We start from the raw sequence: 20,582 nt of genomic DNA, 5'->3' as shown, positions 1-20,582 counted from the left end.
TCTTGTTCTGTATCCTAGTCTCTTTGATTCAGACATTTCTCAGGTAAAAGACACCTACAGATGGCAGCAGATGAGTCTAATTGTTAGACCCGCAGCAGGAGTCTCCCTACGAGTTAGGGAAGCAGGCAGATACTGGACACAGTGTTGGTATATAATCCACAAATACTTTTTAACTTTTTATTGCTTACAAAATAAACCACTCACTTTACATTCGTAACCCAAGCTTACTACAACAGAGTCTGAAGATCAGAATTGAAGCCCTGATGGCCAGTCTACGTTCAGTCTGATCACAAGATGCAGGGAGCCAGCATTACCACATCTTAATCCAAACAGGGCTCTGGATCCACAGATGACTCCAAATTGCGAGTGTATCGAACATCTTTTATAATCCACTCCGCCACATCATCAGTTGTCTGAGCAATTCCAAAGAGACAGTTCTGGGCAAATTGCCAAAACCCAAGGTGTTTCGAAACAGTCCCAGGCCCAAGATGTTCCTCTTTCCCCAGTTCTTGTTTACAACTGCAGCAGGTACATTGCAACAGGTACATTGTCATGGCAATGTCCCCAGTGTTATTTCCTTATCTGGTATTTCTCCATCTTTCTCATAACAAAGTTTTTTTTCACAAACAGCTCTTGACCTCTTAAAACCTCAAATTCTTGCTTCAGTTGTCAACGCACAACTCATATCAAGCACGCTTCATCCACACTAGGCCTATAATATATTACATAGATATATGGATTATGTATGGATGTGTGTGTATATATATGTATCCCAACATAATCCCTTCTACTCAGTCTTGATAGTAAACATTACTGCTAGAAGAAATTGTTTGTGTGTAGGTCAAGCACTATGCTTCTGTCCATAAATATTTTGATATTTCTCCTTTTGGTTTGTTCCCCCTATGAAAACAAAATCATTAATCCAATCATCAGTGTAAACATTTACATTTAACTATAATTGGTATGTCTCAATTACCTTATTGGTGAAAAGTCCCATTGATTTGGGACCAGGTACCAGGACTTGGCCCAGAAGGTGTAATCACTGGAAATATGAATACCAGGTAGAAAATATACCTCTAGAAGTTCACTGTCTCTTTAAAGGATTGTATTTTTAGATACTGGAGAAGGAAATGGAAGCAGGAAGAAAGCAAGCAGTAGAGAGGAATGAGAGAGAGGGATGTCTCAGTTCTGCCCAGACATAAAGGATAGAAAGTGTAACTGAGGAGTTTTAAGAGTTCTATACCTGTGAAGTTCCTTTCTCTAATCTGAGGGATACTGAAAAACTGAGTAAACAAAACTGGAAATACAGGGGAAATTTTTTGTTTTGTTTGAGGTGGCCATAACTTTGCCAAAGACCAGTGAACAAAAAACTAGATTGTGCTTGTAACTATTCTTCAAATGACATGCTAATTTTGATAGCAAAGAAATTACTGAAGCAATCCCTTTAGAAAGAAAAAAAAATATTGCTAAGGGTGCAACACATACAATCATAATAAGAGTTGTTCAAATTTGTGTTTTGTGATGGAAGAGCTCCTCCATGACTCTGTCAGAACCATAAGTCATTCACTATCTATATGGGATTGGGTCTCTGAGTCCTTCTTCTACATTCCCGTCTGTCTTGAAGCAGTTCCTCAAACTACACAGCTAATCAAATACTTTTGTTTGACATCCATCTAGTTTCAGGTCTTCCAACTCTTCTCTTATCCTCCACTTCTCTGCTTACCAACCTGTTTCCTATATATTCTTCTGATCTTCTTTTCACATGCTCAAACCTCCAGCAGATTTTGTCTGTTTCACTACAATTTACCATCTTCACACTTACCCTAATTCCTTCCTTATTAACTTGATCCATCGTTGTAACTCCAAGCATCCAGCTTAACATTTTCATTTCCTCTGCTCCTATCTCTTCCTCAATACTCAGCATACAGAGTCATACAAAAGTGCAGGTCTAACTCTATCTTGTAGATCTTACTTTTCAGTTTGATAGGCAATCTCCTATCGCAGATCAGTCTGATCACTTTTCTCCACTTATTCCATGCCTTTCATGGTCTTCTTCTAAGTTTATTATTGAGTTCACCATTGTCTTGTACTATCAAATGCAGGTGCTTGAACCTCATCACCTTTGATAATGACTGGCTTCCCAGACATACAATCTTGTTGTCTTCCTGCAAGATATCATCAAATCTACAGTCCATATAGGTACTCTGTTTTCCTTCTGTTGATTTTTCATTACACTTCTGTCAAGTATGCACTCCTGTCTCTCTAAATATTCTTTCACTTTGTTTTTGCTCTCCCCTATGAGTATTACATCATCTGCAAAAAGCATTCACTAGGGTGCCACTCTCTAGGTGTAAAGCATCAAGTACCAATATAAACAAAAAGGGTTTTAGTGTCAAGCCTTGATGTACTCGGACTTACTAGAAACTTGTCACTTTTTCCACAAGGCCTTCTACCTGTGGCAACACCACCCTGTACGTGTCTGGGATGAGTTTAATATAGTCTTCAGGTATCTGTTACATTCTCATATGTCACCAGATGACTTCTCTCGGTATGTGATCATAAACCTTCTCAAGATCAATGATTACTATGTGCAGATTAAACAAGATCAACAATATCCCTCATATATAAACCATATCACCTTCAAAGAAATTGCCTCCAGGTAGTAGAATAAGAAGAAGCCTGACTCCTGGGCCTCTTCTAAAAGTGGAGAAAGAAGTCCTCCATCTCTCCCTCTCCTTTGCTGGTTAGCACTGCTTCCAGAGAACTCTCTCTCTCCCATGGCTGAGGATGTGAGGAGTTGCTTTTACAGCTGCCTGGGGAAATCCCCTTTCCCCCCAGTTGCATTTTCTTTAATTTTGTTTGTATTTTTACCAAAAACAACAACAACCCTCAAACAAACAAAACACCGAAAACCAAAAGAAAAAAAACAACAACAAAAATCACTTTTTTATGAAAACCCCCATGTTTTTAATGAAGATGGACACTTTCGGCTGATGCTTTTGCCGGGGACAGAACAGGAATGGAGTCTTAGAATTTAGTAAGTAATCTAGCTAGATATGCATTAGATTATGATTTCTTTAAATGGCTGAGGAAATAAGCTGTGCTGAATGGAATGTATATTCCTGTCTTTGTGTCTTTTTGCAACTTAAGGTTTTGCCTAGAAGGATTCTCTATGTTTTGAATCTAATTACCCTGTAAGGTATTTACCATCCTGATTTTACAGAGGTGATTCTTTTTTCTTCTATTAAAAAAATTCTTCTTTTCAGAAACTGAATGCTTTTTCATTGTTTTTAAGATCCAAGGGTTTGGGTCTGTGGTCACCTATGCAAATTGGTGAGGATTTTTACCAAACCTTCCCCAGGAAGTGGGGAGCAAGGGTTGGGAGGATTTTGGGGGGAAAGACGATCACTACAAAAGGTTTTCTCTCCTCCGCACCTCCCCCTCCCCCACTCTCCTGCTGGTGTTAGCTCATCTTAAGTGATCACTCTCCTTACAGTGTGTATGGTAACACCCATTGTTTCATGTTCTCTGTGTATGTAAATCTCCCCACTGTATTTTCCACTGAATGCATCTGATGAAGTAAGCTGTAGCTCACGAAAGCTTATGCTCAAATAAATTTATTAGTCTCTAAGGTGCCACAAGTCCTCCTTTTCTTTTTGCAAATACAGACTAACACGGCTGCTACTCTGAAAACTTTCCACAAATGTTTGTTTCATCAAAAAAATATCAGTTTTCCATTTAAAAAAAAATCAGCAGAAGTTTTGAACAGCTTTGTCACCAGCCAGTGGAATCTTAAATGGGGGAGCAGAGGGAGATGGTACCTGATTAAGGAATTTGGAGGGGCTCCAAGACTTCCTAAAATATATGAAGCAGCAGCAGCATCCAATTGGAGAATAACACGTGACCTACCTTGAATTCTAACTACCTTCTTCTCCCCCTTCTGGCTCCTTGTGCCCTAAATGGGAAAAGGAGCACATTCCACCAGCTGCCAATACCTGCCCAACAAGCTGTGCCCTGTCAGTGAGGTGCATTAATCTGCACTCTGTGATGACAGATATACTGTTAAGACCCTTATTAAGCATTTATTTTATAAGATTACCTCTTTGTGTGTACTCAATATGTTTTCTTAGGAGCTCCTTATATAAATCCTCTCTACAATGAGAAAAGTAGACCGAGCTGGAGTTGCATGTTCACCATCCTGCTTAAGGTGATAAGCAAGAATTTCCATTAGATGTTCATTTATTACTAGGAATTCTAACACTTCTAGAACCCTATTATGTCTGTCTATTCAATCAATAGATATTCAGTTAGGATTTACTGTATCTTTTTTTCTTTTATGCTTCTTTTTATCGCTGTATAATCTTTAATTGATCCAGCGTAGTTACCTGTCGTCTGGTTTTGAATGTATTTGTTTTCTGGTAGGTCAGCTTATGAAAGATGTCTGCACTTCACCTCAGTAAATGAACTGTGGTTGGCTTTACATATTTGATGGGCAAAAGTAACCTTTAGCATTTTCCTTTTCATGTGAACTGAAGCAGCAAGAAAATTCTCCAAGGGCTAGTGTAGTGTTACTGCTGTTGAGGCAGTCACAGAAACAAATGATGTGGATCTGTTTCAAAATAAACTATACTTTATTCTCTTAAACTTCCAATCTACATTAGCAGAATGCTAAACAACGGAGCCTTTCTTTTTTTCTTGGCAACAATCTGTATATATTTTATGTGCTGAATTTTACAATCTCTCCTTCCCTCTCTTTTTCTATTTATGGGAAAGATAAGAAAGGTTCCCCTGGTGCACATTGAATACAATAAAAAACAGATGATGAAACTCGCAGAAAGTACGGTATTCTTCAAGCAATGCGACTTCATATTTGGTAGGTTTCATAGGCAAATACTGCAGATTATTCTGAAACTGTCTCTTTTATTTATCACTAAGTTATTTAAGTCTCAGAAAATATGTCTCTTTCCCTTTGACTTGCCTTTGAGTTTGCCAACTTTAAAATACACAAGAATAATGCCATATGTAAGACTGACATGCAGTGCAGAAGGCTTTTATGATAAGGATTCTTAATCAAATAGAGAAAGTTTGTTTGTTGTCCAGCTTTCCTTAATCCTATTTAAATCTTATTGTATGTGTTGTAAATCAGTCAAGAATGTGAGAGACAGCCCTGCACAAACATACATATCAATACCTGCAAGTGCGTAAAATTGAAATTTTAATAAGGACAACCAATTTTTATATATTGAATCTCCCATCCCTAGCCCCTAAACAAAATCACCTTCATGAATCTAATTTTCAGACACCCTGTGCAGGACTGTAGCCAATAAACACCATAAAATTAAAATTCTTTCAAAGTCCATTTCTCTTTTATTACCCAGAAATTGGAATTCATTTGAGTTTGAAAGATTTCAACATGAACAAAAGCAGTAAAGTCTGGTAGGATGAAAGCTCCTGTCAAAGTTAATGTAAACTTGACTTTTCTGCAAAGCTCAAAATACTTTCAGGTTGAGGTAGATTCAGGTCCCAGTGCCAGCATGACTTTGAAAGTGCATAATAAAAAGGGAGGGGGGGGGGGAAGTCTTCCCTTTACTTTCAGTTCTTTTGGGAGGCAAGTGTAATTTTTCTGTGTGTACTAAAACTGCCTCTAAAAACACTCTTCAAACTAATGGAGCCTTATAGTCAGAAACAAATAGAATGAAAACAGAAATTGCTTTGTGTATTTCATTGTACTGATATTGGAAAAAATAAAAGAATACATACAAAAATAAATAGTTCCTTTTTTTTCCCAATTGCCAAAGGAGTTTGTATATGTTGGCAGATTATGATGGTCTGCCTAGGTTTAGAAGGGAGTGCAGAAAGCCACAAGGAGCCTTCCTCATCCATATTCTATGATATCTCTATGGTATCTACACTCCCTTCACAGTGGCCTACCGCAATTCCAGTCTTTGTGCTCCCTTGAGTCTGCATAAGGATATGGAGGGCACATGAAGATGCTCAGGGGCCTGTCATGCTAGGAAGGGAATTAAGTTTTCTTTTCCTGAATGATGGATAAGGTTAACACACAGTTGGACAGTAACTGCAAGCTGAGCCACACATAGGTATCCCTGAATCTGCACAGGGCCCCACTGAAGTCTATGTAGATGCAGGAGACGACCTATTTGGAACAGGTTGCAGGATCACATGCTTGGTTTCCTGTCATCCCCAATTCAGAGCATATGTTGTGAGGGTTTATGAACCTAGAGTGAAGGCCATGGTAGGTCAAATGACTTCTTGTTTAATGTAACCATTTAAAAGTATAACTCTTTTCTAACTGGAGTCTTAAAAATCACAGACAAATTCTGCTCTCAGTTGCCCAGATGCTAATTCTGTTGAATTCAGTGGGGTTTGCTCCCTTGAATTTGAGAGCAGAATTCATTCCCACATCTTTATGTGGCTGAACTGACCTTTTAAAATTAATTTTCATATGAAGTTTTTATTAGACTGATAACATTAGGGTTCTTGCAGTAACTTAGCTTCAAGTCACTTATGAGACACAGATATAACTATTTTTAGTTTCTACAATGGGAACAGTATAAGGGCCTTCAGAAAAAAAAATCAAAAAGAATAAGCATGGCACAAGTTTGTGCCTAGAGTAACATACTGACATACTCTGTTCTAGAGTTTTGCAATGATTTTCCTTATTATAGAAAAGAAATGAATCTCTTTGGACAATAATGTCTTTCAAACTCGACTTTCTAACGGGTTTAAAATATGCAAGAATTTCTTTAAAGATTTTTTTTCTGCATAATTCATATTCATTATTCTATAGCAAATGCTTCTTTCAACTGAAGAGAGGACTATGGAGACTATGTTTAGAAATTGTGACTCAGTCTAACAAATTTAAATATAGATGTGCCCAAATGTGCTCTAAAAATTCAGGTGCTGTAGAACTTAAAGCGGAAGAATTGCAAGCACATGTTTTCATACCCACATTTCTAGCTACAGTATATTATAGGCCAAATCCTGAAGTTCTTTTTCAAGTAAACTCCCAGTGAGACAAGGGTTTTCACTGACTTCCTGCATAAAGATTTCAAGATCTCTCCTGGTTTGATTAATATTCCTTCTACCTGTTTGTAATAGAACACTTGCTTTTCAGAATCAGCCTATTCAGTGCAAGAAACTGTATCTCAATATTTCTAATCTCGCAAAGTCACACAAAGTCTCACAAAGTCCTTATCTTCTTTGATTTACTCGCTTCAAATAGAAGCTATCAATTTTGATCACATATTGCACCCAAGTTATGTTAAGCTTTTGAGACTTATAAATAAAAGTGGCTTCATAATATGGAGCCAATGTACAAACTGACACCCTGGATAGTTTGTTCAAGTTGAAAAGTCCATAACTACATGTGTTGATTCTCTTAACACTCATGTCATCCATCTGTTCGTTCATTCACTGTACTTCTGTGCAGTGTTTCACATTAAGTCAAGCAGACTAACTACAGATACATTATTTCTAAAGTTTTCCATCTCAAAAGTTAATACCTGTAATTTAACTTGTGTCATAAATGGCAACATTTATGTCCCTTTATTTTCCTACCCACACAATGCTGGGATACAATTTTCAGAAAAATAGTTTATTAAAAAAAATGCAGTTTTGCTAGAACCAAAACTATTTAACCTGGTGAGTTTTATTTTTGAAAAAGTTTGTCAGGGCCAGCTTCAGAAAAGTGTGTGTGTTGGTCTGTTCTTTCTCTCTCCTCCACACAACCTTTGGCCTACTAGGTAGGTCACTTGCTTGGGATATGGGAGACTGAGATTTGAATCCCTACTTTGGTGCACACCAGGTGTTCCCCCTACCAGCTGATTGCCCTTATGCCCAAGCTGTAAGCTATTTTGGGGTAGATTGCTCTCATTGTTTCTGTTGAAGCTGTACCACTTTGTATAAATACTTAAATATTCCTTGGGCCAAAGAGAGCATGAAAGTGACTATAGCCTGGTTCTTAAGGAACTCATCTGCGTGGTAGGGGATGTGGATTCAAATCCCGCCCCTGAATCAGACAGAGAAGATTTTGTTCTGAATACATTGTTCTGATTATTCAGTTTACTGGCTGAACCAAAACAATTAATCAAAAACTGTGATTACCCAATAAAATATAAGAGTGTTGGGTACAGTTAGGCAAATTTATTATCAAAAATATTTTGGTCAGATTTATTGGATAAAGTATACATCAGTCAAGCATAGTTCCATACTTGCTCAGTGAAGTAAGCTTTCTGAACTGAATAGATCTGTTATTCCCCTTTTTATTACTTTCAGGTACTGAGATCAGAAATGCGGAATCAGGAAATTCTGAACTTCTTCAAAACATTACCTATGAAACAGGAGATAATTTTGTTTTTCTATTTTTAATGTGGTATTTTTCATGTTGGGTTTATTCAACGCATTATAAAGAGCACCATTTTAAATGTCTGACTATCTTAGAAGGTTGGATTCAGCTTTATGGGGACATTTGCAGATGATTTCATTCAGAGTTAAGTGTGTTCTATAAAATGTGATTATTTTGACACGATACTGTGTTTCACACTCCCTTTGAATATATTTTGATCTGTTTATCACAAATTACATTTTGTAACACCCAAAGTAAGTAGAGAGTTCATTTGGACCTTGTCATAAATATAAAGGGAAGGGTAAACCCCTTTGAAATCCCTCCTGGCCAGGGGAAAGCTCCTCTCACCTGTAAAGGGTTAAGAAGCTAAAGGTAACCTCACTGGCACCTGACCAAAATGACCAATGAGGAGACAAGATACTTTCAAAAGCTGGGAGGAGGGAGAGAAACAAAGGGTCTGTGTCTGCCTGTAGTCGTCTTGGCCAGGGACAGATCAGGAATGGAGTCTTAGAACTTTTAGTAAGTAATCTAGCTAGGTATGTGTTAGATTATGATTTCTTTAAATGGCTGAGAAAAGAATTGTGCTGAATAGAATAACTATTTCTGTCTGTGTATCTTTTTTGTAACTTAAGGTTTTGCCTAGAGGGGTTCTCTATGTTTTTGAATCTAATTACCCTGTAAGATATCTACCATCCTGATTTTACAGGGGGGATTTCTTTATTTCTATTTACTTCTATTTTTTATTAAAAGTCTTCTTGTAAAACACTGAATGCTTTTTCATTGTTCTCAGATCCAAGGGTTTGGGTCTGTGGTCACCTATGCAAATTGGTGAGGCTTTTTATCCAACATTTCCCAGGAAAGGGGGGGTGCAAGTGTTGGGAGGATTGTTCATTGTTCTTAAGATCCAAGGGTCTGGGTCTGTAGTCACCTAAGCAAATTGGTGAGGCTTTTTACCAAACCTTGTCCAGGAAGTGGGGTGCAAGGTTTTGGGAAGTATTTTGGGGGGAAGGACGCGTCCAAACAGCTCTTCCCCAGTAACCAGTATTAGTTTGGTGGTGGTAGCGGCCAGTCCAAGGATAACGGGAGTAATATTTTGTACCTTGGGGAAGTTTTGACCTAAGCTGGTAAAGATAAGCTTAGGAGGTTTTTCATGCAGGTCCCCACATCTGTACCCTAGAGTTCAGAGTGGGGGAGGAACCGTGACATGGTGGCACAGTGGTGGGATTAACCTGAAATCATTTTGAGATCCAGTTGAGATTTTTTGAACTAGAAATACAGATTTTAAAAAGGAATTTTTAGGAAGTCCAGAAAGCAGCTTTGAAACTGAAAGCAGCTTGGTTTCTCTCTGCTTTTTGGCCAAGCAGAGACAAAAGGGGATTATCTTGTGAATTGCAGGTTTTCTTTGCCTGGAGGCAGGGTACTTAACTCCTGCAGGGAAATTCACAGTCTTCCAACCCAGAGGTTTTTTTTTTTTTCTTTTCTTCCTAAAAGTAAATAGGGGGTGTGTGCTCTATCCATTTGCCTGGAGACAAAAGTGGCAGGGTTTTTTTTAGGATTTTGATTTTTTTTTGTTTTACAAGGAGCACAGGTTTGAAAAGAATTGTTTTTTCTTTGGGCTGGGTAAGCAGGTTTCCAAGTAGTTGGAGGTTTTTTGCTTTAATTTGGGCCCAGAGCAGAGACAAGGGAATTGTCTTTTTCTGTAGGCTGACAATCACTATCAGAGAATAGGTATTCTATTCCAGCACAGCAAAATTTTACAGCCAAGTTTTGTTTGTTTATTTCTAAACCTCGGGTGTAAAGTTAGTTAAAAACAGAGAGGTTAGAATGGCCAAATCCTCGGCTCGACTTAGCCAAATTAGCCAAATTTCAGGCTGAGGAAAAACAAAGGGAACATGAAAGACAAATAGAACTCATGCGGCTGGAGAAGGAGGTACAGGAGGCTGCCCACAAGAGGGAAATGGAGGCAAGGAAGCATGTGGAGGAGATGGAGAGGATAAAGGCCCAGCAGAATATACCAACAAACCCTAGCAATCCTTCTCCAGGTACCACTTCCCATCCCAGAAAGTTCCCCACCTACAAGGCAGGTGATGATACTGAGGCCTTCTTAGAAAACTTCGAAAGGGCCTGCCTTGGGTACAACATCTCTACTGACCAATACATGGTAGAGCTGAGGCCGCAGCTCAGTGGACCCTTAGCTGAGGTGGCAGCTGAAATGCCTAAAGAACATATGAACAAGTATGAACTGTTTAAATCCAAGGCGAGAGTCAGAATGGGGATAACACCCGAGCAGTCTCGTCGGAGGTTCCGAGCCCTAAGGTGGAAACCAGACCTGTCATTTACCCGACATGCCTACCACATTGTGAAACATTGGGATGCCTGGATATCAGGAGCAAGTGTTGAATCTCCAGTAAATTTGCCCTTCCTAATGCAAATGGAACAATTCTTAGAGGGTGTTCCTGAGGAAATAGAAAGATACATCCTAGATGGGAAACCCAAAACTGTAATCGAGGCAGGAGAGATTGGAGCCAGATGGGTGGAGGTGGCAGAGAAGAAGAAAACTGGTCGCAGTTGGAGCGGAGACCAGAAGGGACCACCCCAGACCACACCCTATTACCGGGGGCCGCCCAAAGCCCCACCTACCTCCCAAAGAACCCTCCAGACCCCTTATCGTCCCACCACCCCGTTCTCCAGCAACCCACCTCGCCCCGGTGACCCGTCAGCTGGACGATGTTTTAAATGTAACGAGCTGGGGCATGTAAAGGCCAACTGCCCCAAGAACCCCAACAGATTACAGTTCATTGCACCGGAATCACACCAGAGGTCCACAGGCCCAGATACCTCCCAGATACCCTTGGAGCGGAGGGAAACTGTGAGTGTGGGCGGGAAGAAGGTCACCGCGTGGAGGGACACCGGAGCACAAGTGTCAGCTATCCATGCTTCCTTAGTGGACCCCAATTTAATCAACCCAGAGATCCAAGTGACGATTCAACCCTTCAAGTCCAACTCTTTCAATTTGCCTACAGCCAAGTTGCCTGTCCAGTACAAGGGCTGGTCAGGAATGTGGACTTTTGCAGTCTATGATGATTATCCCATCCCCATGCTGTTGGGGGAAGACTTGGCCAATCATGTGAAGCAGGCCAAGAGGGTGGGAATGGTCACCCGCAGCCAGGCTAAACAAGCCGTGAGGCCTAGCTCTGTTCCGGAAACTTCTATCAGGACCCAGTCAATGTCTGCAACAGCAGTAGTGGATCCAGTCCCAGAGACCCAGACGGAACCAGTCCCAGAACCGGAACCAGCCGAACAACCAACACCAGACCCCGTGTCAGCACTGAATCCAGTACTTGCAACCTCAACACCAGAGGGCCCCACCGAACCTGATCTGGCAGCAGCCGATAACCCTACACAAGAGGCTCAGCCGGAGCCTGAATCCCAACATAGTGCACCAGCGGAGAGCGGTTCACAGTCAACAGAAACAGCTCCATCCCCTATATCGCTTCCAGAGGGACCAAGCCTATGTCCCCAATCCAATGAGGAACTGATGTCTCCAGCATCAAGGGAACAGTTCCAGACCGAACAGGAAGCAGATGAAAGCCTCCAGAGAGCGTGGACGGCGGCACGGAGCAACCCACCGCCTCTCAGCTCTTCTAATCGATCCAGGTTTGTGGTAGAAAGAGGACTTTTATACAAGGAAACTCTTTCTGGGGGACACCAGGAAGACTGGCATCCTCAGAGACAGTTGGTAGTTCCAACTAAATACCAGGCCAAGCTCTTGAGCTTAGCCCATGATCACCCTAGTGGCCATGCTGGGGTGAACAGGACCAAAGACCGTTTGGGGGGGTCATTCCACTGGGAGGGAATGGGCAAGGATGTTTCTACCTATGTCCAGTCTTGTGAGGTGTGCCAAAGAGTGGGAAAACCCCAAGACCAGGTCAAAGCTCCTCTCCAGCCACTCCCCATCATTGAAGTTCCATTTCAGCGAGTAGCTGTGGATATTCTGGGTCCTTTTCCAAAAAAGACACCCAGAGGAAAGCAGTACATACTGACTTTCATGGATTTTGCCACCCGATGGCCGGAAGCAGTAGCTCTAAGCAACACCAGGGCTAAAAGTGTGTACCAGGCACTAGCAGACATTTTTGCCAGGGTAGGTTGGCCCTCCAACATCCTCACAGATGCAGGGACTAATTTCCTGGCAGGAACTATGAAAAACCTTTGGGAAGCTCATGGGGTAAATCACTTGGTTTCCACTCCTTACCACCATCAAACAAATGGCATGGTGGAGAAGTTTAATGGAACTTTGGGGGCCATGATACGTAAATTCGTAAATGAGCACTCCAATGATTGGGACCTAGTATTGCAGCAGTTGCTCTTTGCCTACAGAGCTGTACCACATCCCAGTTTAGGGTTTTCCCCATTTGAACTTGTATATGGCCATGAGGTTAAGGGGCCATTGCAGTTGGTGAAGCAGCAATGGGAGGGATTTACACCTTCTCCAGGAACTAACATTCTGGACTTTGTAACCAACCTACAAAACATCCTCCGAACCTAGCTAGAGAAAACTTACAGGATGCTCAAAAAGAGCAAAAAGCCTGGTATGATAAACATGCCAGACAGCGTTCCTTCAAAGTAGGAGACCAGGTCATGGTCTTAAAGGCGCTCCAGGCCCATAAAATGGAAGCATCGTGGGAAGGGCCATTCGTGGTCCAGGAGCGCCTGGGAGCTGTTAATTATCTCATAGCATTCCCCACCTCCAACCGAAAGCCTAAGGTGTATCATATTAATTCTCTAAAGCCCTTTTATTCCAGAGAATTAAAGGTTTGTCAGTTTACAGCCCAGGGAGGAGACGACGCTGAGTGGCCTGAAAGTGTCTATTACGAAGGGAAATGTGCTGGTGGTGTGGAAGAGGTGAACCTCTCCATGACCCTTGGGCGTATGCAGCGACAGCAGATCCAGGAGCTGTGCACTAGCTACGCGCCAACGTTCTCAGCCACCCCAGGACTGACTGAACGGGCATACCACTCCATTGACACAGGTAATGCTCACCCAATTAGGGTCCACCCTTACCGGGTGTCTCCTCAAGCTAAAACTGCTAAAGAACGGGAGATCCAGGATATGTTACAGATGGGTGTAATCCGCCCCTCTGAAAGTGCATGGGCATCTCCAGTGGTTCTAGTTCCCAAACCAGATGGGGAAATACGTTTTTGCGTGGACTACCGTAAGCTAAATGCTGTAACTCGCCCAGACAACTATCCAATGCCACGCACTGGTGAACTATTAGAGAAACTTGGACGGGCCCAGTTCATCTCTACCTTGGACTTAACCAAGGGGTACTGGCAGGTACCGCTAGATGAATCTGCCAAGGAAAGGTCAGCCTTCATCACACATCTCGGGCTGTATGAATTTAATGTACTCCCTTTCGGGCTGCAAAATGCACCCACCACTTTCCAAAGACTTGTAGATGGTCTCCTAGCGGGATTAGGAGAATATGCAGTCGCCTACCTTGACGATGTGGCCATATTTTCGGATTCCTGGGCAGACCACCTGGAACATCTACAAAAAGTCCTTGAGCGCATAAGGGAGTCAGGACTAACTGTTAAGGCTAAGAAGTGTCAAATAGGCCTAAACAGAGTGACTTACCTTGGACACCAGGTGGGTCAAGGAACTATCAGCCCCCTACAGGCCAAAGTGGATGCTATCCAAAAGTGGCCTGTCCCAAAGTCAAAGAAACAGGTTCAATCCTTCTTAGGCTTGGCCGGTTATTACAGACGATTTGTACCGCACTACAGCCAAATCGCTGCCCCACTGACAGACCTAACCAAAAAGAAACAGCCAAATGCTGTTCAGTGGACCGGAAAGTGTCAGAAGGCCTTTAACAAGCTTAAAGCGACACTCATGTCTGACCCTGTACTAAGGGCCCCAAACTTTGACAAACCGTTCCTAGTAACCACAGATGCATCCGAGCGTGGTGTGGGAGCAGTTTTAATGCAGAAAGGACCTGATCAAGAATTCCACCCTGTAGTGTTTCTCAGCAAAAAACTGTCTGAGAGGGAAAGCAACTGGTCAGTCACTGAAAAAGAATGTTATGCCATTGTCTACGCTCTGGAAAAGCTACGCCCATATGTTTGGGGACGGCGTTTCCACCTGCAAACCGACCATGCTGCACTAAAGTGGCTTCACACCGTCAAAGAAACTAACAAAAAACTTCTTCGGTGGAGTTTAGCTCTCCAAGATTTTGATTTCGACATCCAACACATCTCAGGAGCTTCTAACAAAGTGGCTGATGCACTCTCCCGTGAAAGTTTCCCAGAATCAACTGGTTAAAATCGTCCTTGAGATGTGGAAAATATTGTTAGTCTTTATGTACTTGGTAGTATATTTAGAGATGCATGTGTCTTATTAACTCTGTTTTCCTAGAGCTCCAGGAAGAAATCCCAGCCAGTGTTTCACCCTAGCTGAGATTTGGGGGGCGTGTCATAAATATAAAGGGAAGGGTAAACCCCTTTGAAATCCCTCCTGGCCAGGGGAAAGCTCCTCTCACCTGTAAAGGGTTAAGAAGCTAAAGGTAACCTCGCTGGCACCTGACCAAAATGACCAATGAGGAGACAAGATACTTTCAAAAGCTGGGAGGAGGGAGAGAAACAAAGGGTCTGTGTCTGTCTGTAGTCGTCTTGGCCAGGGACAGAACAGGAATGGAGTCTTAGAACTTTTAGTAAGTAATCTAGCTAGGTATGTGTTAGATTATGATTTCTTTAAATGGCTGAGAAAAGAATTGTGCTGAATAGAATAACTATTTCTGTCTGTGTATCTTTTTTGTAACTTAAGGTTTTGCCTAGAGGGGTTCTCTATGTTTTTGAATCTAATTACCCTGTAAGATATCTACCATCCTGATTTTACAGGGGGGATTTCTTTATTTCTATTTACTTCTATTTTTTATTAAAAGTCTTCTTGTAAAACACTGAATGCTTTTTCATTGTTCTCAGATCCAAGGGTTTGGGTCTATGGTCACCTATGCAAATTGGTGAGGCTTTTTATCCAACATTTCCCAGGAAAGGGGGGGTGCAAGTGTTGGGAGGATTGTTCATTGTTCTTAAGATCCAAGGGTCTGGGTCTGTAGTCACCTAGGCAAATTGGTGAGGCTTTTTACCAAACCTTGTCCAGGAAGTGGGGTGCAAGGTTTTGGGAAGTATTTTGAGGGGAAGGATGCGTCCAAACAGCTCTTCCCCAGTAACCAGTATTAGTTTGGTGGTGGTAGCGGCCAGTCCAAGGATAACGGGAGTAATATTTTGTACCTTGGGGAAGTTTTGACCTAAGCTGGTAAAGATAAGCTTAGGAGGTTTTTCATGCAGGTCCCCACATCTGTACCCTAGAGTTCAGAGTGGGGGAGGAACCGTGACAGACCTAAACAATTAAGTTGATTTTCATAAGTATGTTTGTGGTATTTGTGCAATATGCAAATACATATGGCAGAATTTGGCCCTGAAATTAGAACATAGTTAAAAATTCTTTTGATGACTCATGAGCAGGGAAATTAATTCTCCTTAGTTTTGTAACTCTTTTGATCCTATATTACTGTGTGAACAGGAGTAAAAAAAATTTAAAAAAATTAAAAAAAAAAAAGGTAACTACTTTTTCAGTAAAATGGACAGATCCATTTTCAAAGTAACTTTCAAAACGTGTTTTTCTTTGCAAAAAACTGCATTTCCACTGAGAGCCAGGGCAGATTTTGGACCACAATCCCTAACTTTGTAAAAGCATATGTCCTGAACTACTGTCACATTGCACTTTATGCTGTCCTTAATCATATGAAACATGGACCATAGCATAACAATGTCCTTGACCACATTAAATCCCTCCCTGCCCCATTCCAAATAGGAGCAAACCAATAAAATCACTGTTGGCATAAAACATTCTTTTTTACATGTTCTTCCACTTGGAACTCCAAAGATTCTTTTTTTTTAAATGATCCTGTTTCAGGCCATATTAGTAACGTGACTTTGTGTGCTAGAGTGAAATGGGGTTGACTTCAGTTAAGGGGGATTTTAGGTATCTTCCTCTGTTAGTATGCACACAGAGCACTCACATCACCACTCTTACTTTTTAAATGAAGAATGAATAAAAATGTGGTAAGAGAAGAATGTTTTTATTCTGTTACTATTTTAAAAGATTAGGCCATTTGGAGATGAAAAGTTATTTTTTTGCAGGGGGCGAACAGGTTTGAAGCCAGTCAGTCAGAAGCCATCACAAGAAATGTATTGCTTCCTATTCTTTTACTAGCAGCAAAATACCATGCAATACTTGGCATTGTGAATGTGAATAAACCATTGGGGAACACATGAATCTGCATATGGAATTATTCTTTATTCCTAAAGAAAAACACATTAGTTAAATCTTGAGAGCCTCTGACAGAAAAATCAAGACCTCAAAGCTTTCACAGAAATCATATGGACATATGGAGTAACTGAATAGTTGCTAATGCAAATGAAGCAAACTGTGGTGTTGTACTATTCAGCTAGAGGCCATATATATCATTATCTCTATTCAGCAAAGTTTGGGGCATCTGCATCTATTTGCAAATGCAGAAAAAACAAACAAAAAACCTATTTTTGAAGGATACCCCCGAAACGAGTATCTAAAAATACCACCTCTCCCTCGCCTGCTCCCTCATCCCACACAGTATCAATGAGACATTATGCAGGGAGGTTTTTTGGGTTTTGTTTTACATTCTTTGGGACTTTTCATCTGGCATTCTCTCGCTCTCATATCCTGAGGACTGGAGATGTGCCACTGCTGTTCCCCAGAACAGAAGGCACTGTATCAAGATGGGTTTCCACGGTCTGCATCCGATGAAGTGAGCTGTAGCTCACGAAAGCTCATGCTCAAATAAATGGGTTAGTCACTAAGGTGCCACAAGTCCTCCTTTTCTTATTGTATCAAGATGGTTGAAGATAAAAGGCTAAATAACAATGGAAGTGGTAGGAGTGTGTCACGGAAATGCGGTATTTCTGATTTTTTTTTAAATCTTGTCTAAGATCAAATTTACTCACTCAGCACATTGTTGTCCTACAAGGGAGAATCTTCTCTATCACCACTTCATTCCTTTGTCAAGTATTTCCAAGCATCATGCAATCCCATTGTAATAGTCTGGCCTCATGCTACTAGAATACATTGGTTTAGCACATGTGATGCGATCAGATCTCCTAATGACTGGTCCTACTACATGTAACAGTTTGCTACTTTCTCATAGCTCAATGAGTACTTCTTTTAACTCTAGTGGTAGAGGTCTGTGTGTTTGGGGTTGAAGGACTAGGTTTGATCCTCTCTGTTACCATGGAGTTTGTAGTCAGAATTCGTTAGGTCATTATACCACAGGGAGCTTTAATCGTTGAGCCAAATTCTTCGAACTCATGTGCTGTGTGGCCCCATGGGAGTCTCTGAAGTCACTGAAGTCAGAGGGGTTTCATGTTGTGCAAGTCAGTACAGAATTTGGCCATGCAAGTTAAATTGATCCCTAGAACACAGCTAGACACAATCAACGTCCTTGTATGTGGTCAAACACCATTTTCTTCTCTCCCCCTTTTCACCATCTTTACATTAACAATGCCTTTGACTATGTCACATTGATTCCATCAGGCAGTAAGAAAAACCTCCCATTAGTCAACATCTACACTACTATTTGAAATATGTGGACGGTACTGAAGTGTATATTATGTGTGATATGTAGTGAATAAATTAAAAAAAAGATTTTTATTTAATTCTTTGATATATGTTATAGAGGAGGTATTGCACACTAATTGTTCCAGGAGTTCAAAATAATATGGGCCTCCTATGGACCCATATGGACCAAACTTTCCTTTAAGGCCATGGAATGCACATTGTGGAGCAGACCTCCCTACACTCAATTCCAAGTGGCTGTAGATTCCAGTAGCAGTAAAAGGTAACCCACAGAGTAACCTTTTTTTGCATCTGTGTTGGTGCACTAGTGACATCAGATTAAAGTACACAAGCACTATACTGCCTTGCAGTCCCTCTTGAGTATCCTAAAAATGACCAGCCTGGTTTCCGCCTCCAGGGAGGAAGTTTTCTAATGTATGAAACTCATAACTTTTCTTGCTTTAGGTTATACTGAATCATTATCTGCCATATTCCATTATGTTCTGTTGGATGTGATGTGATGTAAGATCATGCAAACTGCTATAATGCAAGTAACAAAAAGTGAAAAGTGGGATTTTTTTTTCACTCTCCCTAGTAGCTATCATTTGAATTGCAAATTCATGGGTTGTTTTTTAATGTTCAGAGAAATGGTTTAATTTGCAAGAGAAGTTGTAGAATCACTTTCACTTAGAACACTAGGTTTGGTGTCCATCTAATAAGGAGAGAGTGTAGGGATAATGGATACTGCTATGATGGAAGGGGATAGGCCAAGAGTTTTTGTTTTTATTTTTTGTTAATCTAAATCATTCTGTAAATGTGCATGATGGATAACAGACAGTCTGTGTTACTTGGAATCAAGTAGACGTGCTTGGCTCTACGATACAAGTTACTTTGAATTCAGCTAGTTTATTGCACCATGGTTCAGATACAGGTACTGCATAGCTACCAACAAGTTCAGTACAGCCACTGCATCACTATCACCCAGATTCTGCCACCTTTGGGTAATACCGTATTGCTGAGTAGCTGGGAATAAGGTACTTCCCAGAGTGAGCAAAAGTAGGAGAATGAGTGTCTGAGCAAAGCTTTTTATATTTCATTTTTGTTCTTAGGTTAAAATTGGCACATTTCATGCTGGAAAATATTTTTATGATCTAAAAAGCAATCTGGTAGATTCTTAGCTATTGTACTTTACATTGGCTATGAACCAAACCTTCAGTCCTTCATTAAAACTCCTTTTTATTATTATAATTATTATTTGTTTGTATTACTGTAGCACCCAGCAGCCCTAGTCATGGACCAGGACCTAACTGCTGTATGAACACAGAACAAAATAATGGTCACTGATCCAAAGAGTTTACAATCTAAGTACAAGACATTAGATGGATACAGACAGATGGGAGAGTCACAGCAAACAATAAGACAATATTGGTAATCTTGACAGTGGCCTCAGCACACCAGGAGCCTGTTTAGTTTTTTTTGTAGACACCATGGAAAAGGAGAGTTTTGAAGAGCAATTTGAAGGTGACTATATGAGGTAGCTCTGTGAATATTTATAGGGAGATGTAGCATGGGAGAAAGCACAATGGAATTTGTTTAAAAACATAACAAGGGGTAAATGGAGTCTGACATCATCAGCCAGTCAGAGTCGAACATTGACAGCACAGTAGTGAACGAGAGAGATCTTGTGTAGGTGGGGATGTGTTGTTTGCTGTGGATTGTTTCAGAGGGTAACTGATCACTTCAGGACCTTCAAGGACAGTTTGCTGGCTTCCCCTCCCATTGCTGTGGCAGGTAGCTCCTCTTCCCCTCTTTCTTTGTGGGGGATGGAGGTAGTGTGGGCAGGAAGCAATCTCTTAAGTCATCTGCCCAAATTCCTAGTTTCTTTTATGTGAGGGGCAGCCTATATGCTCCGTGGTGAAGTGGACCAATCCAACATTGGATTAGGGCTGGGAGAGGTTAATGACCTGCCATAGAGATGGCAGCTGAAGTCTGTTATCGTCATTATTGGCCCTGCAACACCTAACTGCAATAGCAAGCCTGGATAGAAGGATATCCAAATAGAGAGAATAAAAATGTAGCCCTGCTGTCTTATTGGAGGGATCTAGGGTCTGAGATAGAAAAGATCTCGGATGTGATCTGAGTAGTCCTGAGAAAGGAATTCTAATAACAACCATGACTGGGGAGAAGGTTTGAGCTTTTATGCTGCTGCTAATTTGTTAATAAACCAAACTTTAGGGAGGTGAATTTTGAAAGGTAGGTGAGCTCCTTTGCTGTGGAGTGGCAGGATTGATAACTCATTGCTGAATCATGCTCCTGAAAACACTTTGACAGTTAGAATGTCCGTAGTTAACGAAGATATTAGGCAAAATCCAGTTGGTGGGCATCACCCCAGGAGAGAACTAGAACCAATGTGTTTGGAGCATGTGAAAATGGGCAGGGCTGGTTGCTGTTAAATATCAAAAGGGACTCCTTTTGCACAGTCAAGTGAGTGTGGTGCTTTTGCATAACTAACAGGTGGTAATAGTCAAGAGACTCTGGGAGAGGGAGTGGCAATGTCCACCCTTTCAGT

This window comes from Lepidochelys olivacea (genome assembly GCF_965140295.1).
Source record: "Lepidochelys olivacea isolate rLepOli2 genome assembly, chromosome: 4".
Classification (NCBI taxonomy): domain Eukaryota; kingdom Metazoa; phylum Chordata; order Testudines; family Cheloniidae; genus Lepidochelys; species Lepidochelys olivacea.
The sequence above is the reverse complement of the archived record's forward strand: the minus strand, read 5'-3'. Positions refer to the sequence as shown.